Raw genomic sequence first — 24,055 nt, 5'->3', positions numbered from 1 at the left:
AGGTCCCCTAAAGGGAAACTTTTTTAAATGATAGTCAGATCCATTCTGAAGATGCTTAAGTGATTTTTAAACTTTGGCCCATAAAACATGTTTACTGGTTAGTTTGAGTGAGAGACATTTGCACATTTTCCCTTTTTTTTTTTCAAATGGTCCACAGTAGTCATGTACAAATTTGTGTGAATTATGCAAAATTATTTAAATTTGGGCCCCATGAACCATATTAACTGTTTTTCCCCAGGGTCCCCAGTAAGAATGATCCGCACATTACTTCATCAATCCAGAGATTTGTGTGTGTGTGTGTGTGTGTGTGTGTGTGTGTGTGTGTGTGTGTGTGTGTGTGTGTGTGTGTGTGTGTGTGTGTGTGTGATTGATGATGGGGGAGGTGGGTCATGAAGGCATTCTTTGTGTTGCCTTTCTGAAAAGTGCTTTATAAATAAAGTTTGATTTCATTCGACCTCTAAGTGAAAGCTGTACATGTATATTTTTTATAAACAGCCGATATGTAACAGTAATTAATAGAAAAATTAAGTTTTGTCTAAAATTCTACATAATCTCTCAGCTGTGAACTTCACATGTTCTTTATTATTCTTAATTTGTGTACGGGATGAATGAATTAAGTCATTCAAGACAAAGTGCATTGGGAGCAAACACAAGCTAACTAGCTAAATAAACACTTCACGCATCTTCAAGGCCTTTTTAGTGCGGACAAAGTTTTTCGACACAAGCCAACACCGAGCGAGCGCTTGGCGTGAACGCAGAGGGGGAAAAAAACTTCCCTCTGGCTGAAGGACCACCGACTGAAGCCCGCTCTCGTGGGTGGCCATCTGCCACGAGCGCCTGGGTGGAGAGTAGACGTAAACCTTGGCTTTTAAGTCATTACCGTTAGTTTGGACTTAGGAAAACAAAGCACTGACACACGCTGCGTTCGAGACCGCCAGCCAGTAGGAAATATCCCACTCTAAGCTAACCATGTCTGACCTCAAAGCGCCCCGTTGGAAGAAAAAAAAAAAAAGTTACATTTCATTCAAAGCGGTTTGAAAGATGGCTTCCTTTAGCTAATAAATATAGTTATTATATCGCCATTATCTGATGTACAATGTGTATCATTTCAGTGTTTAACTGCTGCAACAAAAATATTGTTTTATAGTAGTTATTTCACAATACTGTACTCTTTATTTACAGATAAAACCATATTTAGCACTGGAAATGTCAATCACCTCATACTGTATAGTCGCCAAGTGCATGGTATACAAAAGCAAATATAACTGGCTGTAGGCAACCTCCTGACTATTTCTTATGATTATATGAGAAAAAAATATCCATCCTTTCTTATAGTCACCGGTTGCATTGTCTACAAAAACCAAGTAACCACCAGTGTCTCGAATTGGCACCAGGTATTAAAAAACTGTGGCTGTAGGTAACCTCTTAAAGATTTTTCACAAAAATGTTTTACTAAAAGAGTCTTCATTGCCCTTATATTTATCGGGTATGTGGTCTGAAAAAACAAATAATCGCCAGGGTCTCTAATTAGCACCGGGCATTAACAACTGTGGCTGTAGGCAACCTTCTAAATATGTATATTTTTAAATGTATGAATGCAAATGTCTACCACCTAAGAGGTAGTGTTGCTGGGTGCAAAGTCTAAAAGAGCAAATAACTGCTGGGGTCTCTAATTAGCAGCAGGCATTAACTGTGGCTGTAGGCAACCTCCTGATTACGTTTTTTAAAAGGTAAATAATACAAAAATCTTCATCACCTTTGGTAGTCGCCGGGTATATGGTCTACAAAAAAGCAAATAACTGTTGGGGTATCTAACTAGCTTGAGGCAATAACAACTGTGGCTGTAGGCAACCTACTAAAGGTTTTTCACAAAAATGCATGAATAAAAGAGTCTTCATTGCCCTTATAGTTATCGGGTACGTGGTCTGAAAAAACAAATAATCACCGGGGTCTCTAATTAGCATTAACAACTGTGGCTGTGGGCAACCTCCTAAATATGTATATTTTTAAATGTATGAATAAAAGTGTCTATCATCTCAGGTACTTGATGCGTGCATGATCTAAAAGAGCAAATAACTGCCGTGGTCTCTAATTAGCAGCAGGCATTAACTGTGGCTGTAGGCAACCTCCTGATTAAGTTTAAAAAAAAGTAAATAATACAAAAATCTTCATCACCTTCGGTAGTCGCCGGGTATATGGTCTACAAAAAGCAAATAACTGTTGGGATATCTAATTAGCTTGAGGCAATAAAAACTGTGGCTGTAGGCAACCTACAAATGATTTTTCACAAAAGTGTATGACTAAAAGAGTCTTAATTTCCCTCAAAGTTGTTGTGTACGTGGTCTAAAAAATTAAATAGTCGCCAGGGTCTCTAATTCGCACCGGGCATGAACAACTGTGGCTGTAGGCAACCTTCTAAATATGTATATTTTTAAATGTATGTATAAAAATGTCTACCACCTCAGGTAGTTGCTGGGTGCATAATCTAAATGAGCAAAACCCTGCTGGGGTCTCTAATTAGCAGCAGGCCTTAACTGTGGCTGTAAGCAACCTCCTAAAGATTTTTCACAAAAATGCATGAATAAAAGAGTCTTCATTGCCCTTATAGTTGTTGGGTACGTTGTCTGAAAAAACAAATAATCGCCGGGGTCTCTATAGCACCGGGCATTAACAACTGTGGCTGTAGGCAACCTCCTAAATATGTATATTTTTAAATGTATGAATAAAAATGTCTATCACCTCAGGTACTTGATGCGTGCATAATCTAAAAGAGCAAATAACTGCCGGGGTCTCTAATTAGCAGCCGGCATTAACTGTGGCTGTAGGCAACCTCCTGATTAAGTTTTTTTTAAAGAGACAAAAATACAAAAATCTTCATCACCTTCAATAGTCGCCGGGTACCTGTTCTACAAAAAGCAAATAACCGTTGGGGTATCTAATTAGCTTGAGGCATTAACAACTGTGGCTGTAGGCAACCTCCTAAAGATTTTTCACAAAAATGCATGAATCAATCAATGTTTACTTATATAGCCCTAAATCACGAGTGTCTCAAAGGGCTGCACAAGCCACAACGACATCCTGGGCTCAGATCCCACATCAGGGCAAGAAAAAACTCAACCCAATGGAATAACAATGAGAAACCTTGGAGGGGACCGCAGATGTGGGGTCTCTAATTAGCACCAACCATCAACACCTGTGGCTGTAGGCAACCTCCTGATTAAGTTTTTAAAAAAGTAAATATTGCAAAAATCTTCATCACCTTCGATCGTCGCCAGGTGCCTGGTCTACAAAGCGCAAATAATCCTTGGAGTATCTAATTCGCTTGGGGCATTAACAACTGTGGCTGTAGGCAACCTGAATTTTTGACCCCTCTTGATCTTTTTTAGAAAATGAATAAATACAAAATCTCCTATAGTTGACGGTTACATGCTGTACAAAATCAACTAACCGCTGATGTCTCTAACTAGCACAGGGAATTAACAACTGTGGCTGTAGGCAACCTTATATATATATATATATATATATATATATATATATATATATATATATATATATATATATATATATATATATATATATATATATATATATATATATATATAATCTTCATCATTTCATGTAGTCGTCGGATGCATAGTCTATGAGTGGCTGTAGGCAACTTCATAGTATTTTTTTTTTTTTAATTGTCGTTGCTGGAAGCACAGTCTACAAAAACAAATAACTGTTATTGCCCAATATTACTTGTTGTGGCTGTAGGCAACCTCCTGAGGATTTTTAAATTGTTTTTATTTTTTTTATTTTTTATTTTTTCATTTTAATTACTGATTTGAAAAAATATCAATCGCTCCATATAGTCGCCGGGTGCATGGTCTACCAAAGCAAATAACTGTTATTATCTCCCCACATTACCAGTCGTGGCTGTAGGCAACCTCCTGATGATTTGGGGGGTTGGGGGGGGGGGAACATAAATAAAATTGTTGTCACTTCCTGCAGTTGCCGGGTGTATGGTTTACAAAGGCAAAACACCACCCGGGTCTCTAATTAGCAGCAGGTATTCACAACTGTGGCTGTAGGCAGCCTCCTGACATGTTGATTAAAAAAGAAAAAAAAACATATTTATCACTTTCTGTAGTCACTGGGTGCATGGTCTACAAAATGTAAAAAAAAAAAATTAGCGCTCGACATTACCAATTGTGGCTGTAAGCAACCTCCTGGTTCCATCCAGCACATTTATCTAGCAATCTAACTAGTTAACTCATCAGCACTTTTAATGCTGACTCAGCAGTTTGCTCCTTACCGCTATTACAACATTGGTTCTGTTGCTGCTGAGCTAAGTTTTACGTTACACTTTCTCATGCACTCCACATTATTATTAGTCATAAGTTATACAATATATAATGAGATTTCACATTTAGGAAATAACAGCTTCTTATGTAAAATAAACCTGCTCTAAGCCTTTCGAGGAAGAACTTTTGACTTCGTCGACAATTCCACCGAACATTCTGACAGCTTTGAGATGTCGTTTCGTCGACTGGGCGGAAACACGCTGGAGACTTTGCTGCTAAAGTTGGGGAATTTGAAAAAAAAAGCTTTACTGGGGGCCGCCGAGTGTTTCTTCCCGTGGGCGAAAACGAGGCGCAACATCAGCACTAAGCTAGCTGGCCGGCTGTGCGCGCTCACATGATTTAACGAGCGCGGTCGTGGATTAATAGAGCTTGACACAAAGCCTTTTCACTGGCTTTATCTGCTGCTCCCAAGCTTGGAGGAGGCGGCGAGGGGATTGAACACACGGGCTTTTCCCAACCTGGCACAATGTGTCTTATTTACTGTGTTTCACATCGCTTGTACATTCACACAACTTTTATGCTCCACAAACTGTCCACAAGAGTCGAATTCCAACTCCTTGTTATCAACATTTAGGGGCCTTCAATTACAATGCATGACAAAGTGAAACCATAACTGTCAACATAACATAACATTCAGTTACATTTTCATTTTTATTTGTATTTTTTTTAATTTTCTATTGTTTTCATTTATTATTGTATTTGTATTATTTGTGTTTTTGGTTTCATTTTTTTTTCTATTGTATTGGTATTTTTATTAATGTTTTTTATTTTTTATTTTTTTGTTTAACTTTATTTTTTCTATTTCTATTCTTATTTCCATTTTTTTCCATTTAATTTTCATATGTTTATTTTATGTTCCACAAATTGTCCATATGAGTCGAATTCTAACTCGTTGTCATCAACATTTAGGGGCCTCCATTAAAATGCATGAAAAAGTGAAACCATACCTGTCAACATAGTTTCTTCAGTTACATTTTCATTTTGAATCAGAATCAGAATGGACTTTATTGTCATTATATTTGCATACAACGAGATTAAGGACTCCAGCTTAAGGTGCGGTAATGGAAACAAATATGGAATAAAAATAAATCACACAAGTAGTGATGAAGATAAAAAATAAGAATTGAAATAAACATACTACTATATTTTTATACATTTAAAAAAAATATTTTATTTGCATTTATTTTTCATTTTCCATTTTCATTTTAATTGTAATTGTATTATTTGTGTATTTGGTTTCATTTTTGTATTGGTATTTTTATTCACTTTTTTTGTCTTTATTTATTTATTTATTTTTAAATTTTATATTTTCTATTTCTATTCTTATCTCCATTTTTTTTCCATTTAATTTTCATATGTTAATTTTATGCTCCACAAATTATCCATAAGGGTCAAATTCTAAGTCCTCGCCGTCAACATTTAGGGGCCTTCAATTAAAATGCACGAAAAAGTGAAACCATACCTGTCAACATAGTTTCTTCAGTTACATTTTCATTTTGAATCAGAATCAGAATGGACTTTATTGTCATTATATTTGCATACAACGAGATTAAGGACTCCAGCTTAAGGTGCGGTAATGGAAACAAATATGGAATAAAAATAAATCACACAAGTAGTGATGAAGATAAAAAATAAGAATTGAAATAAACATACTACTATATTTTTATACATTTAAAAAAAATATTTTATTTGCATTTATTTTTCATTTTCCATTTTCATTTTAATTGTAATTGTATTATTTGTGTATTTGGTTTCATTTTTGTATTGGTATTTTTATTCACTTTTTTTGTCTTTATTTATTTATTTATTTTTAAATTTTATATTTTCTATTTCTATTCTTATCTCCATTTTTTTCCATTTAATTTTCATTTGTTAATTTTATGCTCCACAAATTATCCATAAGGGTCAAATTCTAAGTCCCCGCCGTCAACATTTAGGGGCCTTCAATTAAAATGCACGAAAAAGTGAAACCATACCTGTCAACATAGTTTCTTCAGTTACATTTTCATTTTGAATCAGAATCAGAATGGACTTTATTGTCATTATATTTGCATACAACGAGATTAAGGACTCCAGCTTAAGGTGCGGTAGTGGAAACAAATATGGAATAAAAATAAATCACACAAGTAGTGATAAAGATAAAAAATAAGAATTGAAATAAACTGACTACTATATTTTTATACATTTTTTAAAAATGTTTTATTTTCATTGTATTATTTGTGTTTTTGGTTTCATTTATTTTTTATTGGTATTTTTATTCCCTTTTTTTTGGTTTGTTTTTTGTTTGGTTTTATTTAATTTTATATTTTATATTTCTATTCTTATCTCCATTTTTTTCAATTTAATTTTCATATGTTTATTTTATGCTCCACAAATTATCCATAAGAGTCGAATTCTAAGTCCTTGCCATCAACGTTTAGGGGCCTTCAATTAAAATGCATGAACAAGTGAAACCAAACCTGTCAACATAGTTTCTTCATTTACATTTTCATTTTTATTTTATTTTTTAAAATTTTCTATTGGTTTCATTTATTTTTTAATTTGAATTTTATTGGTATTTTTATTATTATTTATTTTATTTTGTTGTTTCAATTTGTTTTGTTTTATTTAATTTTAGTTGTTATATTTCTATTCTTATTACCATTTTTTTCCCCCATTTAATTTTCATATGTTTATTTTATGCTCCACAAATTGAAAACTCCTTGTCATCAACATTTAGGAGCCTTCAATTAAAATGCATGGAAAAGTTAAACCATACCTGTCAACATAGTTTCTTCAGTTACATTTTCATTTTTATTTTTATTTTTTTAATTTTCTATCGTTTTCATTTATTTTTTATTTTCCATTTTCATTTATTTTTTTGTATTATTTGTGTTTTTGGTTGCATTTATTTGAATTTTATTGGTATTTTAATTTGTGTTTTTATTTTTGTTTTATTTAAAAAAAAATTAATTACATTTTTTGTATTATTTTATTCATGGTTTTATTTCAAATTTGTTTAATCTCAATGTGTTATTTTCATCCCCATCATGAATTGTATATTATTTTAATGCTATTTATTTGTGAGCAAGTGCTGTATATTGCACAACACAGCAGCAACCGAACCAATGTTGTAATGGCGGTAAGGAGCAAACTGCTCAGTCAGCATTATGAGTTAATTGTAAACAACAGTACAACAAAATTTACACACATGACTTTCACACCAACACCTAAATTGCATAATTTTAAAGCGCATTCAGAGCTGGATAAGCTGCTGGGCGCTGACACTGATACTTAGTTAGTTCATTATTAAAACACATCAGGAGGTTGCCTACAGCCACGGCTGTTAATGCCAATGTGTCTTGCCCTCTGCTAATTACAGACTAGAGGAGCTATATACTATTTATAGCTGTATTTATTAGATATATACGCTCCTAAAGAAAATATTTGTATGCTAAGCCAAAACACTTTCCACTCATTTTGTACCTTGGTAACAAACGCGCCCAAAAATCAACACAAAAAATCCTCTAAAAGTTGCCCTATGAATGTATTCATGTGTGAGTAAAAAAGCAAACTCACATTAGGAGATAAATGCGTGTGCATTCTAGTCGGTTGAGAATAGGAATTTTCCATTCATGTATCGAATAAAAAGCCAAGATGAATAATTCATGGCTTCAACAATAAGAAATATGGGCCTGGTCCACAATGTTCTACCTCCAAGAATGCTACATTGTATGGAAAAGTAATATAATTCGATTAAAAGTAGTAAACATCGTGCGTCATCCTTATCAGTGCGGCGCTGTCACAGGCGCACGGATGCACAAAAGAAAACAGCTGCGAGCTGGCTGATAATAAAGCATCACAATTTATGTTGGGTTTTTTTTTCATTCTTTTGTGAAAGAGAAATGAGTGTAATTTTAGCTGAGTGGGAACTTGCGAGAAATACGAGTTAGTCCTTACACCCCGCCGCTTTCAGTCAGGCTGACCCAGCTGTCGGGTCATGCTTGTTGCTGGGAATCATCCCGCCTGCCACAGCCATGAAACATGTTTTCATTGCCAGATTGGCTACACTCTTATTATGCAAAAGAAGACTTTCTGATGAATTTCTAACAGTAATATGTGACCCTACTAGGGATGGGTCCAGAATTCAGTACTTCTATAGGCACCGACCGAATTCCCTCAGTATTACTGGGTATCAATTCACGTAAAGTCAATTGGTGCCATATTTGTTGCAGGTGACGTCACGTCTGGCTGCAGACTAAACACCGGCTCACGTAAACAATCACTCTAAGTATTGTTGCCATTTTCAACACCCACAAAGCAAGTATGCTTGGTAAAAAAAACGTAAAGTAAGGCTCCACTCTTCCAAAATGTGCTACCTTGATCCTAATTTACATTGGATTAGCCATAGAGAGGCTACTGTGAGCATTAGCGATTTTACATGGCGATTTTAATGCTTCCAAATTTGGCAAAGAAGTCTACAAATCACCAAATGATTCCCGGGCGCGGCCACCGCTGCTGCTCACTGCTCCCCTGCGGGGATGGGTCAAATGCAGAAGATAACTTCACCGCACCTCGTGTGTGTGTGACAATCATTGGCACTTTTAACTAGAGATGTCCGATAATATCGGACTGCCGATATTATCGGCCGATAAATGCTTTAAAATGTAATATCAGAAATTAACGGTATGGGTTTCAAAAGGTAAAATTTATGACTTTTTAAAACGCCGCTGTACGGAGTGGTACACGGACGTAGAGAGAAGAACAGAGCGCCAATGAACATTAAAGGCACTGCCTTTGCGTGCCGGCCCAGTCACTTAATATCTACGGCTTTTCATCCACACAAGTGAATGCAAGTCAAACTTGGTCAACAGCCATACAGGTCACACTGAGGGTGGCCGTATACTGTAAAAAACTTTAACACTGTTACAAATATGCGCCACACTGTGAACCCACACCAAACAAGAATGACAAACCCATTTCGGGAGAACATCCGCACCGTAACACAACATAAACACAACAGAACAAATACCCAGAACCCCTTGCAGCACTAACTCTTCCCAGACGCTACAATATACACCCCCCGCTATCCCCTACCCCCCCCCACCCCCCACCCCCACCTCAACCTCCTCATGCTCTCTCAGGGAGAGCATGTCCCAAATTCCAAGCTACTGTTTTGAGGCATGTTAAAAAAAAAATGCACTTTGTGACTTCAATAATAAATATGGCAGTGCCATTTTGGCATTTTTTTCCATAACTTGAGCTGATTTATTTTTGGAAAACCTTGTTACATTGTTTAATGCAGGGGTGTCAAACTCAAATACAGAGTGGGCCAAAATTTCAAACTGAACAAAGCCGCGGGCCAAGGTTGAACAAATTAACCTTTTAATTGGGACCCAAACAAGTTTTGCATTAAATATTGAACAAGCAAGGCTTATATAACTTTATAGTGACATGCAAAATCGAGCTTCAAAAAATAGTAATAATAATAAAAAAATATCAATGGCATATCAAATACAATTTAAATAAAAATGTAATGCCTCTTTTCTATGTGCAGCCTTCTGAGGTAAATATCAGCATTAACTTTTTCCACAGGCTAATACATTTGAAAATAAAATAATGAATAAACCAACCATTCAGGACTTTAAACTGCTCAGTTTGCAACACACTGATCTAATCTGATGTGCCCAAGCCACATACCTGCCATCTTTTCTTGGATGCTAGTTCATTAATGTCGGAGCTGAGGCAACCTTCATTATCGAACGAAGGTGTTCATCAGTCATTATTTCTCGTATTCCACAGTCTTGGGGGCGTGCCTTACAGGCACTGCTTTTAACGTCCTCTACGAGCTGACGTCACGCCCGCTTTTCATCCCTTCTAACAACGTGCCCGCCAAGTCACAAGATATGAGCGGCTTCTGTACGCACACACACGTAAATGCAAAACATACTTAATCAACAGCGATACAGTTTATTTACACTGAGAGTGCCCCTGTAAGCAACTTTAACATTGTTAGAAATATACGCCACACTGTGAATCCACACCAAACAAGAATGACAAACACATTTTGGGAGAACATCCGCACAGTAACACAACATAAACACAACAGAACAAATACCCAGAACCCTTTGCAGCACTGACTCTTCAGGTGTTGTGCTGGATAATGCACCCCCGGCGTAGAATGCACCCCCTGACGGGAGTGTTATGTCAACTAAAGCCCACACTTAAAGTTTCTACGTGCAAGATTGAATCTATTTAAAAAAAGTTATTAAATAAGAAGCCAAAAGTGCAAAAACAATAATGTTCGTGTTGGAGGAGTTGTGAATGAATGAAATATGAAATCCGTGCTGCAGTCTGCAGGTGTACCTAATGTTAATGCTAAATGCTAAATTAGGAGCCTTTGTTTGCTCACTTACGACTAAAAGACAAGTTGTCTAGTATGTTCACTATTTTATTTAAGGCCAACATTGTTCTTCGATCACAATAACAAAATTAATGTACCGTTATATTTTTTGTTAAAATAAAGCCATTTTTTGTTGTCCCCTTTATTTAGAAAAGTATCGGAATACATTTTGGTATCGGTACCACAATATTCATATCGGGACAACCCTAATTACAAATTAGACTTAAGTGTAATAATAAAACAAAATATTGAACAGCACAGTTATCATAATCAGCTAATTTTTTAATGTTTCATTATAAATAATATTTTATTAGGTAACAATTAACATTTGTCAACACACACAAAAGTACCAAAATTGGGTACCGGTATCGAATCCCAGCTACTGGGAATTGGTACCGTATAGGTCAGGGGTCGGCAACCCAAAATGTTGAAAGAACCATATTGGACCAAAAATACAAAAACAAATCTGTCTGGAGCCGCAAAAAATTAAAAGCCATATTATAAATTGAATTAAGATGACTTAAAGGAAACTAAATGACCTCAAATATACCTACAAATGAGGCATAATGATGCAATATGTACATATAGCTAGCCTAAATAGCATGTTAGCATTGATTAGCTTGCAGTCATGCAGTGACCAAATATGTCTGATTAGCACTCCACACAAGTCAATAACATCAACAAAACTCACCATTGTGCATTCATTCACAACGTTAAAAGTCTGGTGGACAAAATGAGACAGAAACACGTCCTAGAAAGTCGGAGAAAGTTATACATGTAAACAAACTACGGTGAGTTCAAGGACCGCCAAAATTAGTAGGACAAAACGATGCCCGCCAAATACTCGAATCAGTGAAGCATGTTTAATATAAACAGTGTGCTTTATAACAATTAGGGAGGTTTGTGTCATGTTTGCCCTCCTACAGAAACCATATTAAAACAAAAACAAATATTTTTTTCCCCTCATCTTTTTCTATTTTTCATACATTTTTGAAAAAGCTCCAGAGAGCCACTAGGGCGGCGCTAAAGAGCCGCATGCGGCTCTAGAGCCGCGGGTTGCCGACCCCTGGTATAGGTCCAAATGGGTGGGGGGGAATCTACCATCTCCCTCCACTTTAGGGAGACAAGGTGCCTCATGTTACACCCACCACTTTTTTTTTTTTTAAAGTAGGCTTTACTACAAATAATTTGCGCCTTTTGAGACAATTTCAATCCAAACTGCACCACCTCAGGGGCCAACTTCAGTGGCTCAACTAATAAAACAAGCAAAATGTAAATCATAAAGAAACAATCCCAAAGGACATCGACGGACTTCCTTGAACGTCCCACGGGAAACGTCATAAATGCATGACAATTTCACAAACCCCACCTGGCTCTCGAGCTGCAAATTGTTTTAGATCAAATTCCTGTCACTCATCCAGCCCGTGGCGATGTAATGGCTTGTGAAAGCAGCAGAGTCCACAGCCAAGAGCTCGTATCATTTATTTAATATACACTTCTGAGTACCTCCTTTTACATTTGACTCAAAGATAAACAAGCCGGGGAGAGAGACGTGTTGATGACATACTTTTCCGTCGTATTTGAAATACGGCTTTGCAATGCAGGAGAATGAGCTGCCAATCAAACAGGCCAGGAGGCGTCATTACTGCCAGTCTACAGATAAAGATGTTGACCTTGTTTTGAGGATACAAAGCTGGCACAGGTCCAGGTAGGTCAGGGGTGTCAAACTCATTTTAGATCGGGGGCCACACGGACAAAAATCTACTCCAAAATTTGTGGCGCATTATGAAGCCTAAAATACCACAACGGCGACACAACTTAAGCTGTACATCAAGCAAGAATGGGAAATAATTCCACCTGAAAAGCTTCAAAAATATCTTGTCTTTGAAGTTTATTCAACTGAATATAGGTTGAAAAGGATTTGCAAATCATTGTGCAAACCCCGTTTCCATATGAGTTGGTAAATTGTGTTAGATGTAAATATAAACGGAATACAATGATTTGCAAATCATTTTCAACCCATATTCAATTGAATATGCTACAAATACAACATATTTGATGTTCAAACTGATAAACATTTTTTTTTTTTGCAAATAATCATTAACTTTAGAATTTGATGCCAGCAACACGTGACAAAGAAGTTGGGAAAGGTGGCAATAAATACTGATAAAGTTGAGGAATGCTCATCAAACACTTATTTGGAACATCCCACAGGTGAACAGGCAAGTTGGGAGCAGGTGGGTGCCATGATTGGGTGTAAAAGTAGATTCCATGAAATGCTCAGTCATTCACAAACAAGGATGGGGCGAGGGTCACCACTTTGTCAACAAATGCGTGAGCAAATTGTTGAACAGTTTAAGAAAAACCTTTCTGAAGCAGCTATTGCAAGGAATTTAGGGATTTCACCATCTACGGTCCGTAATATCATCAAAGGGTTCAGAGAATCTGGAGAAATCACTGCACGTAAGCAGCTAAGCCCGTGACCTTGGATCCCTCAGGCTGTACTGCATCAACAAGCGACATCAGTGTGTAAAGGATATCACCACATGGGCTCAGGAACACTTCAGAAACCCACTGTCAGTAACTACAGTTGGTCGCTACATCTGTAAGTGCAAGTTAAAACTCTCCTATGCAAGGCGAAAACCGTTTATCAACAACACCCAGAAACGCCGTCGGCTTCACTGGGCCTGAGCTCATCTAAGATGGACTGATGCAAAGTGGAAAAGTGTTCTGTGGTCTGACGAGTCCACATTTCAAATTGTTTTTGGAAACTGTGGACGTCGTGTCCTCCGGACCAAAGAGGAAAAGAACCATTCGGATTGTTAAAGGCGCAAAGTTGAAAAGCCAGCATCTGTGATGGTATGGCGGTGTATTAGTGCCCAAGACATGGGTAACTTACACATCTGTGAAGGCACCATTAATGCTGAAAGGTACATACAGGTTTTGGAGCATCATATGTTGCCATCCAAGCAACGTTACCATGGACGCCCCTGCTTGTTTCAGCAAGACAATGCCAAGCCACGTGTTACATCAACGTGGCTTCATAGTAAAAGAGTGCGGGTACTAGACTGGCCTGCCTGTAGCAGTGACGTGCAGTCACTAGAGGCAGGTGAGGCAGGGCCATCATGGAAAGAAAAAAAATGTAAAAAGGAAAAAAAAAAAATTAAATTGTTATATGTATCCAGTGATTATACTATAAAGTTATTTTCCATTTAACTTCACCAGTTTTAGATTATTTTTATTCAAAATCGCTGAATTTTGACATTTGCCGTTCAAATACTGAGAAGAGACGGTGCGGTGAACAGCAGCCAGTTGAGGCACGTCACTCAGTGCCGCACATGGATTGCGCAATGACTCGGCTAACTGCTGGCCTGCTGTGCAGTGAGACTGTATTGCTATATGAACTATATTATACATTTCCATAGTTTAGTTAGCTGAGGTATATAATGTACAGTGTATTTTGTCAACAACTGTATGTGTGTAACGTATTTCTTGTGCTGAGCGATCATAAAACGGCTGCAAAAGACGCACTGGCTGAGGCTCGCCTGCTGCACCCCCGCCGTAGAATTGTTATATCAACTAAAGCCCACACTTTCCACGTGCAAGATTTAATCTATTTTAAAAAATTATTTCATAAGAAGCCAAAAAGTGCAAAAACAATAATGTTGGTGTTGGAGGAGTTGTGAATGACTGCAGGGACACAACATTAGATACACCTGCAGACTGCAGGTGTACCTAATTCACAACTCCTCCAACACGAACATTATTGTTTTTGCACTTTTTGACTTATTAAATAACTTTTGTAACCTATTTTTATGGGCTTTCTTCTTTGTGATGTTAAGTTCCTGTTATGCGCTGTTATACAGTATATGCCTTGAGCTCTTATTTTGAAGGCGCTAAGAGCGGAAGTGATGTCACGTTGCGGAGGTTTTTGAAAGAAGGTAAATAAAGTGGTCCTCATGTAAACTGGAGCCTCCGTGTTTGTTATTTTGTAGTTTCATACAGTATAGGCGACATTTATAAACCCTCGGTTACACTTTTTTAAATAGATTCAATCTTGCACGTGGAAAGTTTAAGTGAGGGCTTTAGTTGCGGCGCATGGACTTAATTTCTAAGTAAAGGTAAGACCATAATAACGTTTTTTTTATTAAATGTGCTTTTTTGTGTGCTACAGTTTGTATGTGTAAAGTTAAAGTTAAGTTAAAGTAGCAATGATTGTCACACACACACTAGGTGTAATGAAATTTGTCCTCTGCATTTGACCCATCCCCTTGACCACCCCCTGGGAGGTGAGGGGAGCAGTGGGCAGCAGCGGCGCCGCGCCTGGGAATCATTTTTGGTGATTTAACCCCCAATTCCAACCCTTGATGCTGAGTGCCAAGCAGGGAAGAATGCTGGTATGAGCTTTTAAACATAACCCGTTAACTGCTGCCAATCAAATGGTGAATAAGATACTCTTTAGGGTTCATATGTTTGTAAATCTGACTGTGATGAAGTCAGTGCCTCACCAGCCATCAACCTCACCGCACGTTACTGGCCTGTAGTCCAGACCTGTCTCCCATTGAAATTGTGTGGCGCATTATGAAGCCTAAAATACCACAACGGAGACCCCCGGACTGTTGAACAACTTAAGCTGTACATCAAGCAAGAATGGGAAAGAATTCCACCTGAGAAGCTTAAAAAATGTGTTTCAGTTCCCAAACGTTTACTGAGTGTTGTTAAAAGGAAAGGCCATGTAACACAGTGGTAAAAATGCCCCTGTGCCAACTACTTTGGCACGTGTTCTCAGCCATGAAATTCTAAGTTAATTATTATTTGCAAAAAAAAAAAAAGTTTATGAGTTTGAACATCAAATATGTTGTCTTTGTAGTGCATTCAACTGAATATGGGTTGAAAAGGATTTGCAAATCATTGTATTCCGTTTATATTTACATTTAACACAATTCCCCAACTCATATGGAAACGGGGTTTGTATTCTGTTTTTATTTACGAATTACACAACGTGCCAACTTCACTGGTTTTGGGTTTTGTACATTGTTTAAATTATTTTGAAATACAATTTTAAAATCACATTGTATTTATTTAACAAATAGGGGCATTTTGTATGTTTTTGTGAATAGACTGACATGTGTTTGTGTTTTAACAGACAGACAATATCAAGTGAGTGTGAAACTTAAGAATCGATGCAAGTTAAAGGGGAACATTATCACCAGACCTATGTAAGCGTCAATATATACCTTGATGTTGCAGAAAAAAGACCATATATTTTTTTAACCGATTTCCGAACTCTAAATGGGTGAATTTTGGCGAATTAAACGCCTTTCTATTATTCGCTCTCGGAGCGATGACGTCACGTTGTGACGTCACATCATGAAGCAATCCGCCATTTTCTCACTTTCGTCGGTGTGTTGTCGGAGGGTGTAACAACACGAACAGGGACGGATTCAAGTTGCACCAGTGGCCCAAAGATGTGAAAGTGGCAAGAAATTGGACGAAATTTGTTCAAAATACGAGGGTGTGGGGAAAGCCGACGAAATGGTCAGTCGTTTGTTCCGCACACTTTACCGACGAAAGCTACGCTACGACAGAGATGGCAAGAATGTGTGGATATCCTGCGACACTCAAAGCAGATGCATTTCCAACAATAAAGTCAAAGAAATCTGCCGCCAGACCCCCATTGAATCTGCCGGAGTGTGTGAGCAATTCAGGGACAAAGGACCTCGGTTGCACGGCAAGCAATGGCGGCAGTTTGTTCCCGCAGACGAGCGAGCCAAACCCCCTGGATGTCTTGGCTCACACCGTCCCTTATGCCACCGAAGATGATCAAGAGAAGAATATCGACCCTAGCTTCCCTGGCCTGCTGACATCAACTTCAAAACTGGACAGATCAGCTTTCAGTGAAAGAGAGCGGATAAGGGTATGTCTACAGAATATATTAATTGATGAAAACTTTATTCATTACTTGCGGTTTTACGTAAATTATTATACATAAACTGTGTTTACCAATAATTTAGCTTAAAAACATTTATTTTTTTCAATCATTCGAGTACATTTGGGTAGTCTTGTGTAATGCAGTATTTTGTGTCTATTTAGGTATGGTTAACCTGAGTGCTGAAATCGTGGAAAAATATATGTTCTTAGCGCGCCTGAAATGGGCTGTCTGCACTCTCAAAGTGCATGTTGTTGCCAAATGTATTTCATATGATGTAAACCTAGTTCATAGTTGTTAGTAATTATCTTATCAGACAGTGTTAAGCCGCTGAAACCCGAGTCTGAATCCGAGCTAATGTCGCTATACCTTGCTGTTTGTTTGTATTGGCATCACTGTGTGACGTCACAGGAAAATGGACGGGTGTATATAACGATGGTTAAAATCAGGCACTTTGAAGCTTTTTTTAGGGATATTGCGTGATGGGTAGAATTTTGAAAAAAACTTTGAAAAATAAAATAAGCCACTGGGAACTGATTTTTAATGGTTTTAACCCTTCTGAAATTGTGATAATGTTCCCCTTTAACTACAACTGCGAGAAACGTAAAAAGATTGTTGCATTTCCACTTTTATTCAGGTTCTCCTCAGAACAATACGTAGCAAGAATATTCATATGTTGTGGTGCAAGAAGCTTCCTGGAAGTGTGAGGTGTCGCGTTTGTGTGATTGTGCTAACAGTCAACACGTCTGCGAGCGCGAGTAGTAAAAATAGCAGCATCATTAGGCGACGCGATGTTCTCGCTAGGCCTGCTGGAGAGATAACAGTCTTCTTGTCTCTCTCCCAGGAGTGAGAGCGGCAACAGCCACCAGGAGATGAAGCCGGCTGATGGAGTGGGTGTGGGGGGGAAGCAGCAGGAAGCCCCCCTACACCAATAATTCAAGTTTAATCTGAGCTCCGCAGGTGTGCACCGAACAAGTGAGCAGATTTACTCGCCCCAAGTCTAATGTTATCACACACATACACACACACACACACCGATCTCTGGGAGTGAAGTCTGGTTACAACCGGAATTACACTGATTGCCAAAGAGGTCACCCTTGATAAGAAGGGAATTGCTACAAAATTGTGTTTACGTGCTCCGGGTTGATCGGAATCGTGCCGAGGCAGCCGCAGGCCTGAAGCCTCTGGACACGCCCCAGAAAAGTGTTGAATGGCGGCTTTCACGCTCAATGTGGAAACACATTAGACTGACATCTTGTGCCTGAGAGTGACTTTACAAGATGATATTAACTTAGTGATAACATGTATTCCAATATGAAGGATGTTTATGTGTGTATGTGAAGGGACTGACAGATGTTTAGACAACACTAAACAGCGCATTAAATTGTGTGTACTATTAGTGGGCTTGTTGCGTGTGATCTACTAACACTGCGTGTATATGAACTGGCAAATAGAAGTGTGCATTATTTAAATGGACAAACATATTTACATGATGTGTGAATGGACAAACGGATGTGTGCATCATGTGTATATATTTACGTGTGTGTATGTGAATGAACAAACAGATGTGTGCATCGTGTATATATGAACAGACTTGTGGATTGTGTGAATGGACAGACACACATTTTACATGATGTGTGAATGTACACAAGTAAATGCAAAAACAGATGCAATGTGTGTGTATGTGTACAGTCAAACAGAAGTGTGCATTATGTGAATGGACAACAGGATGTATGAATATAAATGGGAAAACAGGTGCATTGTGTGTGTATATAAACTGACAAATAGAAGTGTACATTATGTAAATGGCCGAACATATTTACATGATATGTAAAAGTGAACCGACAAACAGATGTGTGCATCGTGTGTATATATATGAACCAACAGAAGTGTGGATTATGTGAATGGACAGACACATATTTACATGATGTATGAATGTATAAAAACAGGTGCATTGTGTGTATATGAACTGACAAATAGAAGTGTGCATTATGTGAATGGACAGACACATATTTACATGATGTATGAATGTAAATGGAAAACAGGTGTGTGTATATGAACTGACAAGTGCATTATGGAAATGGACAGACATATTTACATAGATTGTGAATGTGAATGGACAAACACGTGTGCATTATGTGAATGAACTGAGACCTATTTACATGATGTGTGAATGGACAATCAGGTGTGTGCATTGTGTGTATACATAAACTGAAAATAGAAGGGTACATTATTTAAATGGACAGACATATTTATGTGATATGTAAAAGTGAACAGACAAACAGATGTGTGCATCGTGTGTGTGTATATATGAACAGACATGTGGATTATGTGAATGGACAGACATATATTTACATGATGTGTGAATGTAAATTGAAAAACAGATGCAATGTGTGTGTATATGAACAGACAAACAGAAGTATGCATTATGTGAATGGACAGACACATATTTACATGATGTATGAATGTAAATGGGAAAACTGGTGCATTGTGTGTATATATGAACAGACGTGGATTATGTGAATGGACAGACATATTTACATGATGTGTGAATGTAAATTGAAAACAGATGCAGTGTGTGTGTATATGAACAGACAAACATAAGTATGCATTATGTGAATGGACAGACACATATTTACATGATCTATGAATGTAAATGGAAAAACAGGTGCATTGTGTGTGTATATGAACTGACAAATAGACGTGTGCATTATGGAAATTAATATTTACATGATATGTGAATGGACAAACGTGTGCATTAAGTGAATGAACTGAGACCTATGTACAGTACATGGTGTGTGAATGGACAATCAGGTGTGTGCTTTGTGTGTATATATAAACTGACAAATAGAAGGGTACATTATTTGAATGGACAGACATTTTTATGTGATATGTAAAAGTGAACAGACAAACAGATGTGTGCATCGTGTGTGTATATATGAACAGACTTGTGGATTATATGAATGGACAGACATATTTACATGATGTGTGAATGTGGAAAAACAGATGCAATGTGTGTGTATATGAACAGACAAACAGAAGTATGCATTATGTGAATGGAGAGACACATATTTACATGATGTATGAATGTAAATGAAAAACAGGTGTGTGTGTGTATATGAACTGACGATTGCATTATGGATATGGACAGACATATTTACATGGTGTGTGAATGTGAATGGACAAACACGTGTGCGTTATGTGAATGAACTGAGACCTATTTACATGATGTGAGAATGGACAATCAGGTGTGTGCATTGTGTGTATACAGAAACTGACAAATAGAAGGGTACATTATTTAAATGGACAGACATATTTATGCGATACGTAAAAGTGAACAGACAAACAGATGTGTGCATCGTGTGTGTGTGTGTATATGAACGGACTTGTGGATTATGTGAATGGACAGACATATATTTACATGATGTGTGAATGTAAATTGAAAAACAGATGCAATGTGTTTGTATATGAACAGACAAATAGACGTGTGCATTATGGAAATTAATATTTACATGATGCGTGAATGTGAATGGACAAACCTGTGCATTACGTCAATGAACTGAGACCTATTCACATGGTGTGTGAATGGACAATCAGGTGTGTGCATTGTGTGTATATGAACTAACAAACAGAAGTATGCATTATGTGAATGGACAGACACATATTTACATGATGTATGAATGCAAATGGGAAAACAGGTGCATTGTGTGTGTGTATATGAACTGACAAATAGATGTGTGTATTATGGAAATTAATATTTACATGATATGTGAATGGACAAACGTGTGCATTACGTGAATGAACTGAGACCTATTTACATGGTGTGTGAATGGACAATCAGGTGTGTGCATTGTGTGTATATGATTTAACAAACAGAAGTATGCATTATGTGAATGGACAGACACATATTTACATGATGTATGAATGTAAATGGAAAACAGGTGTGTGTGTGTATATGAACTGACAAGTGCATTGTGGATATGGACAGACATATTTACATAGTGTGTGAATGTGAATGGACAAACACGTGTGCGTTATGTGAAAGAACTGAGACCTATTTACATGATGTGTGAATGGACAATTAGGTGTGTGCATTGTGTTTATACATAAACTGACAAATAGAAGGGTACATTATTTAAATGGACAGACATATTTATGTGATATGTAAAAGTGAACAGACAAACAGATGTGTGCATCGTGTGTGTATATATGAACAGACTTGTGGATTATGTGAATGGACAGACACATATTTACATGATGTATGAATGTAAATGGGAAAACAGGTGCATTGTGTGTGTGTGTATATGAACTGACAAATAGACGTGTGTATTATGGAAATTAATATTTACATGATATGTGAATGGACAAACGTGTGCATTACGTGAATGAACTGAGACCTATTTACATGGTGTGTGTGAATGGACAATCAGGTGTGTGCATTGTGTGTATATGAACTAACAAACAGAAGAACGCATTATGTGAATGGACAGACACATTTACATGATGTATGAATGTAAATGGGAAAACAGGTGCATTGTGTGTGTGTATATGAACTGACAAATAGACGTGTGTATTATGGAAATTAATATTTACATGATATGTGAATGGACAAACGTGTGCATTACGTGAATGAACTGAGACCTATTTACATGGTGTGTGAATGGACAATCAGGTGTGTGTATATGAACTAACTAATAGAAGTGTGCATTATGTAAATAGACAGGCACTTACATAATGCATGAACCCTTTTGTATCGTGTGTTTACATTATGTTAATGTTACCAAATATGTTTACAGTCTGTGTGTACGTAAATGGACAGACACTTTATAATGATGCGTGTCTGTGAGCGTCTCGTAGCTGGCGCCGCACTAACGATCAGGTGCGTGTCGTTAAAATGAGATCCGATGCGATGAAAACTTCCATAATGAAGCTTTCTTACGTTTCTTCCCCGAGTAATGGAATTACTGGCAGAGACGAGTAATCACACGTCTCGCCGTCCCTCGGCTCCAAAGAGATTTTCTGCTCCTTTGAGCTCATTGTTTTCATTTTCCAGGGCCGCGACTTGGGTTGCCTCTCCGTGGTCTTCATCAGCGGGCTTTTTTCGGCGCGGTCGCTCAAGATTTCCCTGCGGACCCCGAGGGCAAAACACAAGCGCGAGGCGTATTTGCGTTTTTACAGGAGGACAGAAGGCCGACTCTGAATAAATGCCGGTCGCTGCTTTTCGCTAATGTGCCAGACTTGTGAAGGATACTTTTCTAACTCTGCCGCAGTGCCTTAGGGCAAGTCTGGCTAATATACATCAAAGCAGGACATAAAAGCCATACCACAAACAACAGAAACTCAACAAAACGTGCATATTGTATGTCGCAGTCTTCTACAAAACAATAAAATATGGTCATGGATGGGTTCATATGTGAACCGATACTGTACCAATACCCGGTACCACGGAATCCATACCGGTACTCAACAGTACCCATTATCTGCACTTTTTTGTCTGTTATTAAATATTAATTGTTTTTGATAATAAAATCAATATTTTATTGCAACTAAATGCTTTAAAATGTAATATCGGAAATTATCGGTATTGGTTTCGAAATTATCCGTATCGGTTTCAAAAAGTAAAATTGATGACTTTTTAAAACGCCGCTGTGTACACGGACGTAGGGAGAAGTACAGAGCACCAATAAACCTTAAAGGCACTTCCTTTGCGTGCCGGCCCAGTCACATAATACCTACGGCTTTTCACTCACACAAGTGACTGCAAGGCATATTTGGTCAACGGCCATACAGGTCACACTGAGGGTGGCCGTATAAACAACTTTAACACTGTTACAAATATGCGCCACACTGTGAACCCACACCAAACAAGAATGTCAAACACATTTCGGGAGAACATCCGCACCGTAACACAACAGAACAAATACCCAGAATCCCTTGCAGAACTAACTCTTCCGGGACGCTACAATATACATCCCCGCCCACCTCAACCTCCTCATGCTCTCTCAGGGAGAGCATGTCCCAAATTCCAAGCTGCTGTTTTTAGGGCATGTTAAAAAAAATTAATGCACTTTGTGACTTCAATAATAAATATGGCAGTGCCATGTTGGCATTTTTTTCCATAACTTGAGTTGGTTTTTTTTGGAAAACCTTGTTACATTGTTTAATGCATCCAGCGGGGCATCACAACAAAATTAGGCATAATAATGTGTTAATTCCACGACTGTATATATCGGTATCGGTTGATATCGGAATCGGTAATTAAGAGTTGGACAATATCGGGATATCGGCAAAAAAGCCATTATCGAACATCTCTAATTGCAACGTTTAAAAATGAGCTGATTATGATAACTGCTGTCCAGTAGTGTATAGTTTATGGTGTGTTGGCGCGTCAGTTCAGTCCTTGCTAAAGCTAGTCTTTAGTTGCGCCCTAAAAAGTGTTTATACTATAAGTATTGTACTTATTTTTATTTTTTGTCCTGTCCAGCTACTCAGGCAAATTATATAGTTGATGTAGATGCCTATATCAGCTGTACAGATATATTTTACAAAAGAGAAGTGTGGTATACTTCTCTTGTTGCCTTATTTGTATTTGACTTAATTACACGGATTTATATTACTATTTGGTGCAGCCGGGCCAGAGAAGGAGGGGATAGAAAGAGAGAGAAAAAAGGAAGACCAAGGGGGAAATTGCGGGGACTAGAGGGGGATAAGACAGAGAGACAACAACAACAGCAAACACAACAATAACAACAACAACAGAAAGACATCAGCAAATAAGATACAGTATGTACAAATATGATGGTAAAAGTGATAGCAAAGAAGCAGTTAGTGAAATAAATATTAATAATACAGAAATATCAATGACCACTACAAATGGAGCAATACAAATACCAATAAAAATAGCACTATTGATAATGAATAATAACAATAATTACCTCTATTATCAACAATACAATTGTTCAAATGCAACAATACATGTATGTGATAATAACTTGAAATACAAAAGAAAGCAGATAAATGGAGGGGAAGAAAGAGAAGCCAACTATATTAACCTTGTAGATTGTTATAGTAACAATAGGTTAAGCTTTGTCAGTGTGCCATGTGTTACCCAGTTTCCCCTAAATGTTGTATTTATTATGCACCAGCTGTTTGATAGTTGTAGTTTTCATTACAAATTTGGAGGCGTTAACATTGCCATGTAAACTCACTAATGCTAACCAGTAGCATGTCAATAGCAAACCTAATATATAATAGCATCAAACTAGCACATTTTTGGAGTGTGGAGCCTTACTTTACTTACGTTGGAGCGTTTTTTTTGGGGTCAATTTATTTGTCGGCATTGAAAATTGCAACATTACCCAGAGGTAGTTTGGCTGAGTCCGCTCTCAGTGCTGCTGG

The 24,055-nt window shown here is 37.6% G+C and overlaps 1 long non-coding RNA gene across 2 annotated transcripts in view; it reads left to right on the top strand.

Annotated features, from left to right (window-relative positions):
* LOC133622025 (uncharacterized) overlaps window positions 1-17,867 on the top strand; it is a 216,975-nt gene extending 199,108 nt beyond the window's left edge. For both annotated transcript variants that reach the window (XR_012051158.1, XR_009817736.2), the window contains one exon: window positions 17,502-17,867. This is a non-coding gene — a long non-coding RNA (uncharacterized lncRNA). The remainder of the gene's footprint in view (window positions 1-17,501) is intronic.
* The last annotated feature ends 6,188 nt before the right edge of the window (window positions 17,868-24,055 follow it).

Source organism: Nerophis lumbriciformis, linkage group LG25 (genome assembly GCF_033978685.3).
Source record: "Nerophis lumbriciformis linkage group LG25, RoL_Nlum_v2.1, whole genome shotgun sequence".
NCBI lineage: Eukaryota > Metazoa > Chordata > Actinopteri > Syngnathiformes > Syngnathidae > Nerophis > Nerophis lumbriciformis.
This window is presented reverse-complemented; position numbering and strand designations above follow the sequence as displayed.